General features: G+C 39.7%; 1 non-coding gene across 1 annotated transcript; it reads left to right on the forward strand.

The window, feature by feature from the left end:
• Positions 1 to 15,694: 15,694 nt before the first annotated feature.
• Positions 15,695 to 15,801, forward strand: LOC142177776 (small nucleolar RNA R71). The gene has a single exon (XR_012706332.1). It is a non-coding gene; the product is annotated as a small nucleolar RNA R71 (small nucleolar RNA).
• Positions 15,802 to 21,030: the final 5,229 nt, after the last annotated feature.

The following is a 21,030-nucleotide window of genomic DNA, read 5'->3' on the forward strand; positions in this document are numbered from 1 at the left end:
TGGGGCAAAATCAACAGGTTGAGGAAGCTACTTGGGAGGCCGAAGAAGAGATGAAGAAGAAGTATCCTTATTTGTTTGAATAGCTATGTAATCTTTCTATGAAAGTTTCGCCTATGAATTGTGTATCACTTGTACAATTGATGTTAAAGGTGTTCCTTTCTAGTTATATGTTATTTATGAGGCCATTGTTGGTGTTTTTTTGGTGTTATGTTACGTCATTGGATTATATATATGTTGTTAGTATGTGTTTTTGGGGTTCTCTGGCAGGTGGATAAGCCCATTTTCAAGGGAAACTCTGCCGAAATTTCTAGACAATTTGAGAGATAGTCAAACAATTGGGAGCTTGAGATGTGTGAGAAAATAGTTAAGCTATGTTCAGTGTTGGGGATGACTCTACTTCTCATTCGAAGACGAATGATCCTGAGTGGGGGAGAATGTAGCACCCCAAAAAATTTCGAAGTACTTAAGCGCTATTAAGAAAGTTGATGTGTGCTAATTATATTAGTTTGTATGCAGACGAGGGCTATTAATATGATGGATATCAATTGGATACGATAATAAGTGTACGAGGCATATTATAAGTGATGTGGGGCCTAAGTTGTTACAACCCAAATTTGCGTACCTTAGATCATGCAGTAAGTTAGTCGACGTAAATCCAAGAAGAGATTATCTTTGAGATGATAAGAAGTTAATCCTATTGGTCTTAAACGATACAAGGGTGTATAAGAGTGGTTAAAAAGTATTAGAAGTTAAACGAATCAAGGATGTTGTAACCCGTATTATTGGGTAACACTAGAGGTGATTAATTGTCCCAAGAGGTCATGTTTTAATGTATTTGAATCATATAATACCCGTATCATAAGTCTTGAAGTCAAGCGAGTTATGAAACAAAAGTCGATAAAAGTTGTCGCAACTTACGTTTATAATTTTACTTAAACTTTAGGTCAAATGTTACTACATTTTTCTCCCAATGTACTTGGAATTATGGGGTGATCTACCTATAAAATAGAAGATCTATGAGTCTAGTTTCCAAATCATTAAACCGTTTATCGATATGATCTCGGAATAGAGAGATATTCGCATTTTTGCGAGAGTGCGCCAAGCAGCTCTCTATGGGGCCCACATAGGCGGTTTAAGACATATGGATATATATAAGATACCTCAACCCCGTTTTAAGTCATTCTTTTTCAGTATATTCAGACCTTAGAACCCTAAAAACACTCTCTCAAGGTTCTCTCATGATCCAAGACACAAACAAAGGGCAAACAACACAAATCAAGTGTCGGGAATCCCTAGGGGTATCAGAGCAAGTCTGGTATCAGAGCAAGTCTGTCCTAGGGGTTGTCTATGAGTCGTGTTTAGTAGAGTTTTGATTATGGATGTGTAGCGTGCCACATTTATAATTAGGAGGCTACGTGACATCTAGGGTTGTTACCTTCTTCCTGAATCTAGGTCGTGCGTAGAGTTGAGTCGTAAGTGTTCATATCTAATATTCACCTTGTTTTCTTTCAGCGATGACTTCGACTAGGAAGCAAGCAATTAGTAAACGGCTTGATACAGTTGTGGGAGAGGGTAACATTCAGGTGCCTCCAGCCAGAGCAGGCCAAAGTGAGGCTCAGATTGAGATGCCGTCTCATACCTCTCCGTCTCCTCCAGAGGATATTAGGAGGCACCCGTATATCCAGTTCCTCCGTCTGGCACTACAGACCATGATATACGCAGTGCGGTGCAATTGTTGACTAGCTTGGTAGCTGCTCAGGCTCAGAGGCAGAATACCGGTGCTGCTAATAAATCGGTTAGTGCGAGAGTTCGTGATTTTATTAATCTAGACCCTCCAGTGTTTACCGGATCAGACCCCAAGGAGGACCCACAAACATTTATTGATCAGGTTCATCGTACATTGCGGGTTATGCATGCTAGTGATACGGAGGCAGTAGAGTTGGCTTCTTATCGGTTACGGGATTTAGCGATTTTCTGGTATGATAGTTGGGAGAGATCTAGGGGTCCGAACGCTCCTCCAGCCGTGTGGAAGGAATTTTCTGAGGCCTTTCTTCGTCACTACTTGCCAGTTGAGATACAACGAGCTAGAGCTGATAAGTTCTTGAACCTTCGACAGGGTAATATGAGTGTATGAGAGTATAATATACAGTTTGATTCTTTAGCAAGGTATGCTCCCCATATGGTGGCCGAGATGAGTGATAGGGTGCACCTATTCGTGAACGGGTTGGGACCACATCTGATAAATGAGTGCACAACAGCCTCCTTGGTAGAGGGCATGGATATTTCCCGTATTCAGGCTGATGCCCAGACCTTAGAGGATCGTAAGCGCCAGCAAAGGGCAGATAGGGAGCAGGATAGGGGCCAGCATAAAAGGGCGAGATTTGCAGGGTATTCTGATGAGTTCATAAGCAGTATCAAGCCCCAGTCTTCGAGGAGTTTGGCACCACCTGTAGCTAGTGCTCCTCCATAGTTTCAGAGGCCTTGGTATGATTGATTTACCTATTCTGGTTCAGGTCAGAGTTCGAGGGCATCAGGCTTACAATTTCATAGAGATACTAGTCAGACGAGACCCCCAACACCTCGTTGTGATCAGTGCGGCAAGGCCCACTATGGAATGTGCCGTCGAGGTTCCGATGCATGCTATTCTTATGGACAGCCTGGCCATATGATGCGGGATTGTCTTAACAGAGGAGGTGATGGTATGGCTCAGCCGACTGGATCTATGTCTGGTTCTTCCTCATCAGTTCGACCTCCAGCACAAGGTTTTCAACAGTCGACAGGTCGTGGTAGAGGTAGAGGTTCAGTGCCGAGTTCGAGTGGTGCTCAAAATCGAACCTATGCTCTAGTAGGTCGACAAGATCTCGAGTCGTCTCCGGATGTTGTTACAGGTATATTGTCTATGTTTTCTTATGATGTATATGCGCTAATTGATCTGGGATCTACCTTATCATATGTTACACCCTTTGTGGCTAATAAGTTTGCCATTGAAACTGAATTGATAAGTAAACCACTTGCGGTATCCACTCCGATAGGAGATTCTGTGATTGCTAGAAGGGTATATAGAGGTTGCACTGTGATGATTTTTAGTCGTCAAACCTTGGCAAATTTATTTGAGTTAGAAATAGTTGATTTTGATGTGATAATGGGAATGGACTGGTTGGCCTCATGCTATGAAAATGTTGACTGTCGTACGAAGATGGTTAGGTTTCAGTTTCCTGGTGAACCCGCCATTGAATGGAAGGGGAACATTGCTATGCCGAAAGGTAGGTTTATTTCCTATCTTAAGGCAAGGAAGATGATCTCAAAAGGTTACATTTATCATCTTGTTCGCGTTAGGGATGCGGAGGCGAAGTCGCCTACTCTACAATCAATCCCCGTGGTCAATGAATTTCCAGATGTTTTCCCAGATGAACTCCCAGGCCTTCCTCCTGAAAGGGAGATTGAGTTTAGCATTGATGCATTGCCTGACACTCAACCGATCTCTATCCCTCCATACAGGATGGCCCCGACAAAGTTGCGAGAGTTGAAGGCGCAGTTGAAGGACTTGCTGGATAAGGGTTTCATTAGGCCTAGCACTTCACCTTGGGGTGCGCCAGTCTTGTTTGTGCGGAAGAAAGATGGGTCGTTAAGGATGTGTATCGATTATCGACAGTTGAATAAGTTTACAATAAAGAACAAGTGTCCACTTCCAAGGATTGATGACCTGTTTGACCAACTCCAGGGTGCCAAGTATTTCTCCAAGATTGACTTGCGTTCAGGGTATCATCAGGTGAGGGTTAAGGAGAAGGATATTCCAAAGACGGCCTTCCGGACAAGATATGGGCACTTTGAGTTCTTGGTGATGTCGTTCGGGCTAACAAATGCCCCAGCAGCTTTTATGGATCTCATGAATAGTGTATTCAGGCCCTATCTTGATGTGTTCGTGATCGTATTCATTGATGACATTCTGGTGTATTCTCGTTCGGAGGCGAAACATGTGGGCCACTTGCGGATAGTATTACAGACCCTTCAGGATCATAAGTTATATGTTAAGCTCTCTAAATGTGAATTCTGGCTGAACTCAGTAGCATTCCTTGGCCATGTGATATCTGATGAGGGCATTAGTGTCGACACTCAGAAGATCGATGCAGTGAAGAATTGGCCGAGACCTACAACACCGTCAGAAGTCCGCAGCTTCCTGGGGCTAGCAGGATATTATAGGTGGTTTGTAGAAGGGTTTTCCTCTATATCAGCACCATTGACTAAGTTAACACAGAAACCTACCAAGTTCCAGTGGTCTGATGCTTGTGAACATAGTTTTCAGGAGCTAAAGAATCGATTGACATCCGCGCCAGTGCTCACTCTCCCAGAAGGAACAGAAGGTTATGTGGTATATTGTGATGCCTCAGGTATAGGTTTGGGGTGCATATTGATGCAACGTGGGAAGGTGATTGCTTATGCATCAAGACAATTAAAGAAGCATGAAAAGAATTACTCGACTCATGATTTAGAATTGGCTGCAGTAATATATGCTTTGAAGATATGGTGGCACTACTTATACGGCGTCCATGTTGACATCTACACAGATCACAAGAGTTTACAATACATCTTCAAGCAGAAGGAGTTGAATTTGAAGCAGCGTATGTGGCTTGAATTACTAAAAGACTACGACGTCGAGATATTGTACCATCCTGGTAAAGCCAATGTTGTGGCAGACGCTCTCAGCCGTAAGTCAATGGGAAGCTTAATACATATTGAGGCAGGTAGACAAGGGTTGATCAAAGAGCTTCACCAGCTGGCCAATATGAGAATCAGATTGTTGGACTCTGATGACGGAGGTGTTACCGTACAGAATACAGCAGAATCATCTTTGGTAGCCGAGGTAAAAGCATGGCAATATGAAGATCTTACCTTAGTAAGATTGAGAGAGGGAATTCAGCAGTGTAAGATTACAGCTTTCAAGATCGGAGGAGATGGGACACTAAGATACCATGGCCGATTATGTGTGCCTAGTGTGGCAGGGTTGCGAGAGAAGATTATGATTGAGATTCATCAGTCCTGATATTCTATCCATCCCTGCTCAACAAAGATGTATCATAAAGTTAAGGAGCAGTATTAGTGGGATAACATGAAGAAGTCTATTGCAGAATTTGTAGCCCAGTGTCCTAATTGTCAACAAGTAAAGATCGAGCATCAGAAACCCAGTGGATTGATTCAGAATATAGAGATTCTGACCTAGAAATGGGAGGTGATTAATATGGACTTCATTATTGGATTACCTCGCTCTTATCATAAGTTTGACTTCATCTGGGTGATAGTTGATCGACTTACAAAATCTGCCCATTTTCTGCCAGTTAAGACAACTTACACGGCTGAAGATTATGCGAAGTTGTATATCAAGGAGATTGTTAGGCTTCATGGTGTGCTGGTATCTATTATATCAGACCGAGGAGCTCAATTTACGGCTAACTTTTGGAGGTCATTTCAGAAGGGTTTAGGCACACAAGTAAATCTCAGCACTGCATTCCATTCACAGACTGACGGACAGGCTGAACGTACCATTCAGACACTTGAAGATATGCTACGAGCATGTGTTCTAGATTTCAAGGGGAATTGGGATGACCATCTGGCACTTATAGAATTCGCCTACAATAATAGCTACCATTCCGGTATTAAAATGGCCCCGTATGAGGCACTGTATGGGAGGAGATGTAGATCACCAGTTGGATGGTTCGAAGTCGGTGAGACAGAATTATATGGGCCAGATTTGATTCACCAAGCCATTAAGAAGGTGAAAGTGATACAAGAGCGACTGAGGATGACACAAAGCAGGCAAAAGTCTTATTCCGATGTCCGACGTCGTGATTTGGAATTTGAGGTTGGTGATTGGGTTTTCCTGAAGATCTCGCCGATGAAGGGTGTTATGCGTTTTGGGAAGAAGGGTAAGTTGAGTCCGCGGTATATTGGGCCGTACAAAATTCTTCGACGAATTGGACAGGTTGCTTATGAGTTAGAATTGCCATCCGAATTGGAATTTGTCCACCCGATATTCCATGTATCTATGTTGAGGAAATGTATTGGAGACCCTTCTCGGGTCCTCCCTATCAAAAATGTACAAGTTATAGAGGATCTATCATATGATGAAGTGCCAGTGGCTATATTAGATCGACAAGTCCGCAAGCTGAGAACAAAGGATGTAGCTTCCGTCAAAGTATTATGGAGGAACAAGAATATAGAAAAAATGACGTGGGAAGCAGAAGAGGAGATGAAGTCTAAATACCCTTACCTATTCCAGAGTGAAGATAACAAGGATGTCGGGGGAAAGAAGGATGCATTATAAAGTGGAACGGCTCTATGAGGTAAGCAATAGCTTGTGAATACTTTTTTTTAATACAAAATGGTGATATGCAGATAATGTACATATCCATAATGCTTTGTATAGTCTTGTAAGGCCATAAGTTGGGTTTAACTTCTTGCAAGTTTGGCTAGTGTCCATTTTATAGGGGAAACTCAGCCAGAAATTTTCGTCGGAATCCACGATGAGTTAGACACCCCATAAACCCTTACATTCGAGGACGAATGTTCCTAAGGGTGAGAGGGTGTTACAACCCAAATTCGTGTACTTTAGATCACGTCGTAAGTTAGTCGACGTAAATCCAAGAAGAGATTATCTTTGAGATGATAAGAAGTTAATCCTATTGGTCTTAAACGATACAAGGGTGTATAAGAGTGGTTAACAAGTATTAGAAGTTAAACGAATCAAGGATGTTGTAACCCGTATTTTCGGGTAACACTAGAGGTGATTAATTGTCCCAAGAGGTCATGTTTTAATGTATTTGAATCATATAATATCCGTATCATAAGTCTTGAAGTCAAGCGAGTTATGAAACAAAGTCGATAAAAGTTGTCGCAACTTACGTTTATAATTTTACTTAAACTTTAGGTCAAATGTTACTACATTTTTCTCCCAATGTACTTGGAATTATGGGGTGATCTACCTATAAAATTGAAGATCTATGAGTCTAGTTTCCAACGCATTAAACCGTTCATCGATACAATCTCGGAATAGAGAGATATTCGCGTTTTCGCGACAGTGCGCCAAGCAGCTCTCTATGGGGCCCACATAGGCGGTTTAAGACATATGGATATATATAAGATACCTCAACCCCGTTTTAAGTCATTATTTTTCAGTATATTCATACCTTAGAACCCTAAAAACACTCTCTCAAGGTTCTCTCATGATCCAAGACCCAAACAAAGGGCAAACAACACAAATCAAGTGTCGGGAATCCCGTGGCGCTAGTAAGTTTCTTGTTCTTCTTGTTGTTGCTGATTTTTGTGTTGTTCCAGCTCGTGTGGGAGGTTGTTTTAAGTTTTTTATGTTCTGTAAATACTCCTTTAAGTTTTTAATATCAACCCTAGGTGATTTCAAGTCTTCTAAAGTAATTCTAGTGCCGAAAAACCCGAATTGATTGCTAGTTTCGCTTCCTTGTTCTTGTGGCAGAATTAGAGGGATATTTCATGGAAAATTAAGGTCAAATTGGAGTTGTTATTTCTGTTTAAAGGTAAGGAACCTCTTACTCTATATATATTTAAGATTATCTAGGTTGCGGCTAGGTCGTTCAAGCTAGAACTTGTGAAATATATATCGAAAGGCTTGGTAGTAATATTGTTGGTTGGTGGACTATTTTGGGAGGCTCAATATGATTATTAATGATGTTGTTTGGGCTGTTTGGTGATTGTATTGACTTGTGGGAATTCATATAATTAGGGGAGGTGCTATCCGTTTCATCGTAAAATAGGTTGCGGTCGATACATAATAGTTACGACGCTTAAACGATAATGATAGTGTCATTTCTCTTATTGTAGACTAAGGAGTCGTGACATTTGCATAGCTTGAGGTTGGGCAGTATATACAAGGTATGTGAGTCTATCCCCTTCATTCTTTTTCATGACTCTGATTGTACATAATGTAATGAACGAGCTCCCAAAGATACTCTACTCTTAGAAGCTAGCAGTACTTACATTGCTGCCCTTCTTATGAAACGATTGATATTGATGTTACTTCTTTTATTCTTATATTATAAATGTTGTTGGTAGTTCCTGATTCTTATAAGATTCTTGATGAAGAGTTAATCCTAATAACGTGTACGAAGGATACCGACCTTACGTCACTCCGAAAGGTTCAAAATATGATTCCAATGAGTCCAGCATGCATCATATATATGTATCTATTTTACTCTACCAAGCCGCACTATAGTCGGCCGGGTACGGCACCTATTGTGTAACCAATGATCAGTTGGGTTTTACCGAGCTCCACGTGGCCGGGTACGATTCTACCAATCCCTATGATGGCCGAGTACGTTTTACCGAGCCTATTACGGCCATGTACGATATGATGATGGTGATGCCCACAAAGGCATATGTTTTAAACGTTTATGTATATATATGTATGTATCATGTATTTCATGTCAGTATCCCTCAGAGGTACCCAGATGTCACAGGTTATATATTCTCTATCCCTGTTTATATTACTCTTCTTACTTACGCTTTCCTACCTTACATACTCAGTACTTTATTCGTACTGACATTCTTTTTATTTGTGGACGCTGCATGTCATGCTGCAGGTCCTGATAGACGGGTAGACGCAGCTCCCCCACCACAGTAGGCTGTCTAGTTCAGCGATTATTGGCGAGATCCCTTCTCCAGACTTGCCGTGGTCTTGGTATGCATTTTTGTTATAGACATTATGGGTATGTCGGGGCCCTGTTCCGGCAATGTTGTAGCACTTATGTTCCTTTAGAGGCTCATAGACAGGTGTCGACTCATGTATGGTTTGGAATGCCTTGTCGGCTGATTTTTGTTGTATAGTCTTTCATGGCAGCATGGTAGCTCGTACCTTATATATAGTTTCTTGACAGTCTTGTCGTCCCATGTTATGTATGTTAATGACATTATCTTTCATTGTTGAATGTTCATGATCCATGTCTACCATTTATATTGATCTTGTCAGCCCTTAAAGATAATAAGGAAGGTTAGATAAAATGTACGTTGGTGCTCGGCAAGTATGGCCCGGGTGCTAGTCATGACCCTCCAGTTGGGTCGTGACATAAGTCCAAGGCAAGTTGAAAATTTTCATGATAGACTAAAGTTTCAAATGAGTACTCACAAGATCAAACATTAGTCAAGCATATCTACATATATATATAAGGAGTTATGTGATGAACAACCTATCAAATCAAAAATATTTGAGTCTAGTTTCTAACGCTTCAAACCGTTCATCATTTGGACACTCCTACAAATGGTTATGACCAAATTACCAAACGCTGGCAGAATTCTACACTACCGCGGCGCGCCTGTGGGGATTTCCTGAACACTTCAAAATTTCGTTTCTAGACACATTTTCACTACTGCGCCTCCCCACGCGCCACCCCATACGCCGCGGTTGTGCAAATTTTGGTTTTTTTTATAACCCGACCCCATTTTAATGAATACCCTTTGGGGTTTTATTTGGGGCAATTTTCTGGAAAGTTTAGAGAGAGGTAAGAGCATTTTAGAGGGAGAAGGAGAAAACTTAACATCCCAATCATCCAATCTTGCACCAATATTCAAGAATCAAGGAAGTCAACCACTAGATTATCCTTCATCCAGGTAAGTCCTACTTCTAAGCTTTCATACAAGAGGTTATGAGTTCAAAAATACTGTGGTGTTGGAAATAGGCCATGCATGTGACACAAAGTTGTAGTATGTGGAGTAATAAACCATTTTGGGTAGTTTCTTGTTGAAAGTGGTTGAGGGATGAAAGGATCTCCATTGTACAGCCTTGTAGTCTATTTCGCATGTAGGTGTTTGACAAAATTCCTAAGATAGTTACATCATGGGAATCCTTCTAATTATTAACCGATTTTCACTATCTTCCTATAGATTGTTATTGCTAGAAGTGTTGGGGTGTTGTAGTAACTTAAGGAAATCGCGGACAAGGTATGTTGGCTAAACCCCTTCTTCTTAGAATTGAATCCCACGGTGTTCGTGTGATTGGTGTAAGTCCTAAATTGATCATTATAGAATTGTCTATTCCGAATATGCTTGTGTTGAAGGATACATATTAAATATGTATTCTAAATGCTTTATCATGTCATCTTATCATTTGCGGATGTGTTAAAAATATGGAATAGATGTTAAAAATATGGAATATGTGTTTAAAACATTAAGACTTCAAGTCAAGATCGAGCAAAGGATGTTATGCCAAATTGTATGAAAAGCCTCTATGTACCTAAGATTCCCTAATTGCTCATATATGTATTTAATGTCTTGAATGGAAAGCCTTATTGTTGTTGATGATGATAATGATGTTTGAATGTGGAAAGGAGAACTGGAATTATGAAAGCCAAGTGCCAAGAATGACTTTATAATTGTGGCCACTTGTGTCATTGCATTGAAAAGAGGTGAAAGAAGTATGAAGTGAGATGATTGATTGAAAAAGGTAAATCAGGTGAGACGGCCTAGCCGATCGGGTCGTGATCGGACGCCATGCCGCACACGTGGTGGTGACTATGCTAGAAATTATAATTGAAATTGTGGTTATGGTTGATGTCTCAAATGAGACGACCTAGCCGATCGGGTCGTGATCGGACTCCGTGTAAGAATATGGTGGTATTGTGAATTGTGGTATATCGGCACTAAAGATCACCCAACCTAATAACATGGAAATTTACTTGAAAACTTATGTGGTTCTTAACTTGATGTTTTAGTATTGTTTGAAGCTCTTATTTAATTCATGATTCCCCCCCCCTCCCCTTGTGTTATTATTCATTCTATTGAGATGGTGTTTAGTTTTACATACTAGTATTATTCGACAGTACTAACGTCCCTTTTGCCGGGGGCGCTGCATCTTTAAATGGATGCAGGTGGTTCCATAGCAAGCAGTGTTGATCAGCGATAGTGGTACCTCCTCTTCCCAACAGACTTGGTGAACCCCACTTCATCCCGGGGTCATGTATTGTATCTTTTGTTCATATTATTATCACCTTTTGAGGTATAGCCGGAGCCTTATTGTCGGCACTATCATAACACTCTTTTTGTGTCTTTTATAGGATTCGTCGACACAATGTGGGTTTTACATAGGTGCTAGATAAGTCGAACAAGTTATGTTGTGTTTTGATAACTTGGTCCACTCAAACCATAAGAATGTGTGTATTCTGAGACTTAAAAATGATGTAACTAATGAAATGATTTAGTATTGTATACATGATCTTCCTACTATCTAATTAATTAAACTATATCTTCTCTTGATCATGGGTGAGTTGGGTAGAAAGTATCTAACAGTCTTGCTTGACCGGGTTCATTAGGTTGAACGCCGGTCGCGCTTCCCAAGTTTGGGGCATGACAATCCTACTCTAGATAATTCACTTCTAATGTTCAAGTGAGTCTCTCGAATTCACTCAATTATTAGTTCAAACGTTCAGCAAAAACTCCTCTCTCGATTAAGTCTTAACCTCACAAGATGAATCAATTTAAAAACGTGAAGATATACAAGAATGCGTAATGGATTGGTCTTTAGGAAAACCTCTTTCGTTTATTCACCTAACTAGGTTTAATCAATGATTCAACTAGCCTCTTTCGATTACTTAGAAGAATCTATGAATTCCACCAACAAAATAATGCAAAGATATCACAAGTTATGCCTCTGTCGATTACATGAACAAGTGAATATAGATGAAACAATTAAATCATCCACAAACGCTTCAATACATAAAACTAGAGTTATAATCCATAAACAATGATCAATACACCAAATCCATCAACCCTAAATGGAACTACTCAATTGATATGGAGCAATTCATCACAAATAAAATTAAAGTATAGAAAAGCATAAATTCAGTCCAAACTCGGGTCTTGAGTGAGGAAGGAATGATGAAATCCTTGTGCTCGTGTTTTTCCCACTCCTCAACCTCATTAGGTCCAAAATATGTCAAAAGTCCAGGAAATAATATTTTTCCATTTATTTTTACCAAGTAGGGCCGGGCCGAGACAAAACCACCTTCTCCTAGCCGAAATAGGACATTGGCTCTGTAAACATTACACAGGCGTGCCGCATGGGGCGACGCGCCATGTGGGGCATTAGTGGGGAAATCCAGCGAGCTCACAATTTCATAGACAAAAGGATTTCGGCAGCCGCCGCACCCCACGCGCCGCGGCAGTGGGGCTTTCTCACTGTACGGCTCCAACTTCGATTTTGACGTCCAGACTTGGTCCTTGACCTCCGAACATGATCCCGACTAAATCCCTTGGGCTTTTACTCAAACTTCAAAGCTCCAAATCACTCTAATTCATTCCATAACATCTACATAGATCGGAATCACTCCTACAAGGCATAAAACAAATAATAAGTGCAAAAACCTATCAATTAAAGCTCAAACAAAAATAAAATACAGTTAATTAGAGTGCAATAAGTGACTAAACCATCAACACCCCACACTTAAACCATTGCTCGTTCTCGAGCAATCAAACTACACTTCATATAGACATGGCCTTTTTTCAACAACTCTCATAACTCATCATACCAAAAATATTTAAAACAGATTTAGCACAACACTGTAACATCCTCGCCTCAAGATTTGACTCAAAACCACCACGAATTATTTATACCCCGCTCACTTACTCTAATATGGAGGTCAACAACGTTGCCTTTCCTTCATGAATCAAGTGCCCTCACACAACAATTGAGAGTAGTTCCGCACATAATCAAATTTAAGAACAATTAGGAACTCAAGATAGAAAGAATTCACTCACTCTCAGAAACAACATTCATATGCCACAAAAGACGTACCATAGGCTTGCCCGTAGTGTACTACTCTACTAATTGAGCTTATTCAATCAAGGATCAAGTAGGACTTTCATTGGTTGTAATGTAGGTTGTGGGATGGGTAGGATACATTTGGATATAAGAATGACTACACCTCCCTAAGGACTTTAATACGTATAATTAACCATTCAAACCCCCCACACTTATTTCAAGCCATAACTCCACCTTCACATCAATATACAATAACTCCCTACTTCTTTAAGCACGATTAAATCAAGTTACCACTATCAATGAATATTTTTCACAATCATCCACTTATTTTTTTTCCTTTCTTTTTCAATTCAAGTGGCTCTTACTTTTTTTCAAAATACTACACCTTTATCCTTAGTTCAATAGTTCCACTCAAAAGCCAAACCAACCACCCCACACTTCAACTTTTACAAAGCTCATAACAAATTCAAGTGGGTAAGGCTTGTAATGTGGTTGCCAAAGAACAGGATTATAGGCTCAACGGGGTTAACTAAGATACATAACAATTAGGTGGGTAAAAGCATATATCTGGATCAACAAAGAAACTCTTATATTACTTCCAATACTAAATAAACTACTACTTCGCTTTGCAAACACGTGGGGCAAATTCTAGACATCAAATATATCATGCACAGAATACACAAAACCTCACACACACATGGCACATAACTCACTCAGGATCGGACTATCAAGACACACTAGTCAAAGCAATTAAGCAAAGTTAAGATCATATAAGTTAAGGTACGTTTACAAAAGTCAAAAACTGAGCCTAAACGTCACAACTAAAGCACTTACTATTCTCAAGGCATAATAAAGTTAAGAGATATTTCCTTCAATTCAAATCACAGTACAAGGTTTCCTACTCCTAAAAAAAATAAAAATTAACTACACCCGGTTCAAACAAAACCCTTGAAAAAGAACCGCGACACAAAGAATAACCAGGGAGAATTATTACACTACCTACAAAAGAAAATATTTTTTGTCTTTTTACTTCATCTTTAATCCCTCAAGAAACCTGTCGAATGATATCCATCATCGGTAAAAATCAAAAATAAAAATCAAAAATTTTAAAAATTATATGATTTTTTCAATTTGTTTTTCTATCTCTAACTACTAAAACTAACAAAATAAAAACTAATACTAATATAAATACATGCAACATATCCCACACCCCATACTTTAAGTTGTGGCATATCCCCATGACACATAATTAAAAAGCATAAGGTAGAGGAAACTTCCCCGAATATCTAGTCGGGGTCTGAGTCGAAGTCGGGCTCCATTCCTCGTGCCCGAACTAATGCACACATCCATGTAGACAAATTCTTCTCAGCCTTCTTGGGGTACACCCCACACTTATATTTCTCACTCACCGTAGCCTTGTCTTTCGAGCCTTTCACTTTCCACTCAACACTTGTAGATGGTTTTCCTTTTTGCACCACTTTTTCTACATCCATCTTGAAAGTTACAGTCTCCTCACCCACTTTAAGCATGAGTTTTCTCTTGTGTATATCTAATATCGCTCTACCCGTTACTAAGAATGATCTTCCTAAGATAAGGGGGACCTCATTGTTTTCCTCCATTTTCACCACTGTAAAATCCACGTGAAATATGAACTTATCCACCCTAACTAACACATCTTCCACTATCCCCTCGGGTATTAAAGTCGTTTGGTCTACCAGCTGCAATGATATTTGTGCAGACCTTATCTCTCCAATATCTTTCTCCAGTTTCTTTTAAATAGATAGAGGCATTAAATTAATTGAGGCACCGAAATCACATAAATACTTATCAAAATTAATAGAGCATAAAGATCAAGGTATAATAAAACTACCTGGATTTCCATATTTTTATGGGAGTTTATTTTGCATTATTGCGCTGTAATGCTATGTGATCTTAACCACTAAGGTCTCTTCTATCTTCCTCTTCTTTGTAAGGATCTCCTTCAAGAATTTGGCATAAACATACATTTGTGAGAGCACTTTTGTGAATGGTAAGTTTACATGAACCTGTTTCGGCATATCTAGAAATCTCTCAAACTGCTTGTCCAGCTTAACTCTATATAGCTTTTGAGGGAAAGGTAGCGCTGGCATATGCTTGCTCTCCTCATGTTCCTCCCTTCTCGATTTTTCTTCCTTCTTCTTTTCTCAATTTTCATTGGGCCTTTCTTCTTCTTGTCATCATCACTTTTCAGTTGCTCCCCACTTTCTTTTTCAAGTATCACATTTTTTTGGATCGGAGTGGAATCTTTCAACACTTGCCCACTTCTCAAGGTTACAACATTCACTGTTTCTTTGGAATTTCTTTCAGTATCAGCAGGGAGAGTGCCTGGAACCCTCTCGGATTTCTTTGGGCTGTTGAGGCTGAAATTGCTACCTTGGCTGATTCATAAAACCCAGAGCTCCTTGTCACTGAAATCTGGGGTTGTTTTGTTGCCATGCATTCGCGGTAACCCCAGGTGAACTCCATGAAAAACCCGGGCGCTTCTAACCCATTGCATTAAAGTTGTAATTTTCCATAGCATTTACTTCCTCAATTGAGGCTTGACACTCATGAGTAAGGTTTCCTTTTCCACATATATCACAAGTTGTGTGAGGCTCACTTTGTATCGAGGCTAAGGTCATCTTTCGAATTTCTTTAGCCATAGCATCAAGTTGTGCCTGCACCGATGTATTAGCATCAACTTGATGAACACCAGTTGATCTTCTTCTTTCAGCACTCTCAGAAGGCCATTGATTTGCATCTTCAAAAAACTAATCAAAAATTCTGACTATATCCTCTAGAGTCTTCTTCATCAAAGGGCCTCCAGCTACATTTCTCAATGTTCTACGTGAGGCCGGTGTCAATCCATCCCAAAAGTCCTGAAGTTGCATCCAGAGTTCAATTCCACTATGTTGACACTTTCTAACAATCTCTTTAAACCTTTCCCATGCTTCAAAAATAGTTTTAGTCTCTTTCTGTAAGAAGTTATGGATTTCTCTTCTAAACTTGCCCGTTTTAGCGGAAGAGAAATATTTATCAAGGAATTTTCTGGTCATCTCCTCCCATGTTCTAATCTATCCTGTGGGTAAGCTTTGAAGCCATTGGTTTGCATCATCTTTGAGTGTGAAGGGGAATGACCTTAAGTATGCTGCATCTTGTGACATACCATTTTATTGAAAGGTATTCATAACCTCCTCGAAGTCCATTAAATGTGTATTTGAATCTTCGTTCATCTTCCCTCTGAAGACATAACAATTTTGAAAGGTTTGAAGAAACCCTTGCTTCAATTCAAAATTGTTGGCTACAAGTGGAGGTGTTCTAACACTTGATAATCCTTGATTGTAGACCGGTCTAGCATAATCGCTTAATGATCTCCCATGCATGGGAGCTATATTTCCAAACTGGTCTACAGCCAAGGGTTGATTTTGAGAAATTCTCTGACCCATCTCTTCTTCGTATATAATCTGTGCTTCTCTGATAGCTGCTTCCTCAACATCCCGTGCGGCATTTTTTCATTGTTAGGCTGCCTCTCTTGTAGCCAAATCTACATTATCATCACTGTTTCCAGCCATTATTTCTTTGGTTAAGGATTGCCCAACCTTTTCTAACGTCTCAGCGAGATTTATTTCCTTCCTCAGTTGTTGCAGTTGTTTTTCTATCTTTGGCTTGTATGGTATCACTTCTTTCGCAGAAGCTCGATTCATGTACCAATCTTAACCTATAACCTGCGCACAGCCAAAGAACACCAATCATAAAAAGGGAAAAAGAAAAGAAAAGAAAAAGAAAAATTCCTAAATTAGCATTACAAACTATTTCAAACATTATTGATTGCCAATCCCCGGCAACGGTGCCAAAATTTGATGAGCGCAAAACACACACTGAAATTATGATCGCTAATCAGATATAGTATAGTAAAATATCATGTCCACAAAGATTGGAGTTAAACAGTATTCTTATAGTTTCTAGCTTGGTCTCTATCCAAGATGATCAACAGTTGAGATTTATAAGTTGTCTAACTAAAGTTTACTAAGAATCTAAAGCTATTGACTAATGACAATCGAAACAAGGAATAAGCACAGAAGGTTATCAATGGGAGAAGATAGGGTTTTGATAGGATAGGTGCAAGATAATTATTCGGGATCTAACTCTAGATAATTCACTTCTAATGTTCAAGTGAGTCTCTCGAATTCACTCAACTATTAGTTCAAACGTTTAGCAAAAACTTCTCTCTCGTTTAAGTCTTAACCTCACCAGATGAACCAATTTAACCACGTGAAGATATGCAAGAATGCATAATGGATTGGTCTTTAGGAAAACCTCTTTCGATTATTCACCTAACTAGGTTTAATCAATGATTCAACTAGCCTCTTTTGATTACTTAAAAGAATCTATAAACTCCACCAACAAAATAATGCAAAGATATCACAAGTTTTGCCTCTCTCGATTACATGAACAAGTGAATATAGATTCAATAATTAAATCATCCAAAAATACTTCAATACATAAAACTAGAGTTATAATCTACAAACAATCATCAATACACCAAATCCATCAAACCCTAAATGGAAATACTCCATAGATATGGAGAAATTCATCACAAATAAAATTAAAGTATAGGAAAACATAAATTCAATCCAAAATCGGGTCTTGAGTGAGGAAGGAATGATGAAATCCTTGTGCTCGTATTCTTCCCACTCCTCCTTAGCCTCCTTATGTTCAAAATATGTCAAAAGTTCAAGAAATAACGTTTTCTATGTATTTATACTAAGTAGGGTTGGGCCCAAACGAAATCACCTTCTCATAGCCGAGAGCTAACAATTTTGACAGACAGCGGAATTTGGGCAATCGCGGTGCCCCACGTGTCGCGACAGTGGGGCTTTCTGAGAGTACGGCTCAAACTTTGATTTTTGACGTCCAGACTTGGTCCTCGACCTTCGAACACGATCCCGGCTTAATCCCTTGGGCTTTTACTCAAGCTTCAAAGCTTTAAATTTCTCGAATTCATTCAATAACATTTACATAGATCGGAATCACTCCTACAAAGCATAAAATACACAATAAGTGCAAAACACTATCAATTAAAGCTCAAACACAAATAAAGTGTGGTAAATTAGAGTGCAATAAGCGACTAAAACACGATATTATAGCCTACCATCACTACGTAGCGTGGATTATGTTGCTATGCATGTGACTATGTAGGGCGGATTCTGTTGCTATGCCTATTTCCATGCCGAGCGAATTCTATTGTTATACATGTGACCATGTCGGGAGAAAATTATATGTAGCAATGATCTTAGCTTATGGTTTAGTAAAATGGGGGAAAATCTTAACCCCAGATCAATGTTCAGGGATCAACAGATTTGTTGTTGATATGAAATTCACATAAGTTGATATCCGCCAACATTATGGGAGATTTTGGTTCACTTCCCCATCAAACAAGTTAGAAATTTATTAGAGATTATCTAATTTGCTAGATTTGTTGCCATATATGTTAGGACCGAATTCATCTTGGCTAGCTATTGCACTTTTACATTTGATCCTTATCTAAAGTAAGAATCGCAAGTTAATTTGTAGATGCAAGTTGAGATAAGTGAACATAATTTTTAAGTAAAGTGTATGTTAATTCACATTTTTGCTTCTCTTTTACTTGTACATCTTTTTTTAATTTAACTTAGTTATGTTATAGTACTGAAAATAAATTTCATTAGTTCTTAGTAAGATATAACCAGGGCATACTATATATAGGTTTGTTTCTAACTTTTAATTTTATTTTGAATGTGCAGGAAAATGCGGGTGATGTAATTGAAAATGGTGGGCACAAATCAATTTGATCTATTATAGTGGATGGTGAAGACCCTTTGAACAATTGTGTTGTTTATTATTATTGATACTATGTATATGAATACATTCGGTTTTGTAGAGTTCTTTGATATTGAACTTCTTGAAGCAGTGATTTATTACTATGGGTAGTACATAGATTATGTTTCTTTGTTGAAGTTTGCTTCAAGTATATGTATTTTAATTATTTTTATTCTGTTACTTATTATCTACTTTAATACTTGAGATCATAACATATATGCTTGAAATAAATGTGAATACAGAACTTAATGTAAACAAATATAATTTTTTAACCATAAAATTGTGGCTAATATAAATATTTGAAAAATTAATTTATAGTGTAGACACAATTGCCACGCTTAGAAAATGTGGCCATAGGGATTGTCAATCTGGCATTGTTCATGATTAATGTTGCTTTAGAAGCCACGCTTTAAAAGCGTGGTCTATAAGGTGACAAAGATCACGCTTCAAATATGTAGCCTTATGTCATAAAAGTGTGCCTATATGAGAAAATATAAGCGTGGCCTTTGTATCATATCGACCACACTTTTAAAGCGTAGCTTCTAAGGAAACACCTACAAAGCGTGGCCAATAGTCAAAGGTTACGGTACTTTAGGCCACCCTTCCAAAAGCGCTGCCTAAAGTCGTAAAGTGTTGCCTTTGATCAAATGCTATACATCTTGGCATCTTAGGCCACACTTCTCGGGGGTGGCTAGAGGCCTAAAATGTTGTAGCGTCAGGAGCATGAGGAGAGGGAGGCCAAGAGGTCACGTGGTTTGGGTGGTTTCAGCGGTGCTTCTTCTGGAGGGCAGTCCTACCACAGCAGGGGTCGTCCTTATAGGCCCGCTTAGATGGCTGGTCCGGTTCATCGTGGTGCGTTAGCTAGCCATGGTTCATACAGTGCATATCCGGGTCAGTCATCTCTCAGTGCTCTCCCAGCTTAGAGTTCATCACGTGCTTCATCGGTTCAGGGTTCATCTGTGCCAGGTCTTTCTAGCAGTTATTCTAGTTCTCGAGGCCCGATTTAGTTACCACCACCAGTGGGGAGTTCCTTCGAGTATGGGGAGTTTGGGCATGATGTAGACAATTTCCTCATCGCTTGGGAAGTCTAGTTCAGCAATGGGGTCAGGCTCTGACTTCCGCACCAGTTACTTCACCACCCGCCCAGCCAGCTCGTGGTGGGGCCTATGCAGCTAGAGATCTCCCTAGAGGGGGAGGCCGACCAGGTGGCGGTCAGGCTCGATTCTATGATATTACTTTCAGGCCAGAGGCCGTTGCTCCAGATGCAGTGCTAACATGTATTGTTTCAATGTGACACAGGGATTCTTCCATATTATTTGACATTGGTTCTACTTATTCATGTGTATCATCCTATTGTACTCTTTTTTTGGATATGCCCTATAAGTCCTTAGTTTCACCCGTTCATATATCTACACCGGTGGGCGATACCATTGTTGTGGACCGTGTGTATCGGTCATGTGTGGTAACCATTAGAAGGTTGGAGACTAGAATTGATCTCTTATTGCTTAGTATAGTTGATTTCGACTTGATTTTTGGTATGGATTGGTTATCACCATGTCACGCTATTCTGGATTGTCACGCTAAGACTGTGATATTGGCGATGCCGGGGTTGCCAAGGATCGAGTGGAGAGGTTCTCTGGATTATGTTTCCAGAAGGGTGATTTCCTATTTGAAGGCCCAACGGATGGTTGAAACGGAATGTTTGTCATATTTGGCCTTTGTGCGAGATGTTGGTGTTGATACTATTACTATTGATTCTGTTCCAATAGTGCTAGACTTTCCGGATGTGTTTCCTGTAGACTTGCCAGGCATGCCACCCGATAGGGATATTGATTTTGGTATTGACTTGGTGCCGGGCACTCTGCCTATTTCTATTCCTCCATATCATATGGCACCAGCAGAGTTGAAGGAATTGAAAGAGCAGCTTTAGGAGCTTCTTGATAAGGGATTCATTAGGCCTAGTGTGTCACCTTGGGGTGCACTAGTTCTGTTTGTGAAGAATAAGGATGGTACTATGCGGATGTGCATCGATTATAGGCAGTTGAACAAAGTTACAAATAAGAACAAGTATTCTTTGTCATGCATTGATGATTTATTTGACCAGGTTCAGGGACCGAGGGTATTCTCTAAGATTGATTTGAGGTTTGGATATCACTAGTTGAAGATTCGGGACTCGGATATTCTTAAGAAGGCATTCAGGACCCGTTATGGTCACTATGAGTTCTTTGTGATGTTTTTTGGGCTAACCCCAGCAACATTCATGCATCTTATGAACAGTGTATTCCATCCATATCTTGATTCTTTTGTCATAGTATTTATTGATGATATCCTGGTGTACTCATGTAGTTAGGAGGAGCATGCACAGTATTTGAGGATTG

The sequence above is a fragment of the Nicotiana tabacum genome, chromosome 23 (assembly GCF_000715075.1).
Source record: "Nicotiana tabacum cultivar K326 chromosome 23, ASM71507v2, whole genome shotgun sequence".
NCBI classification, from domain to species: domain Eukaryota; kingdom Viridiplantae; phylum Streptophyta; class Magnoliopsida; order Solanales; family Solanaceae; genus Nicotiana; species Nicotiana tabacum.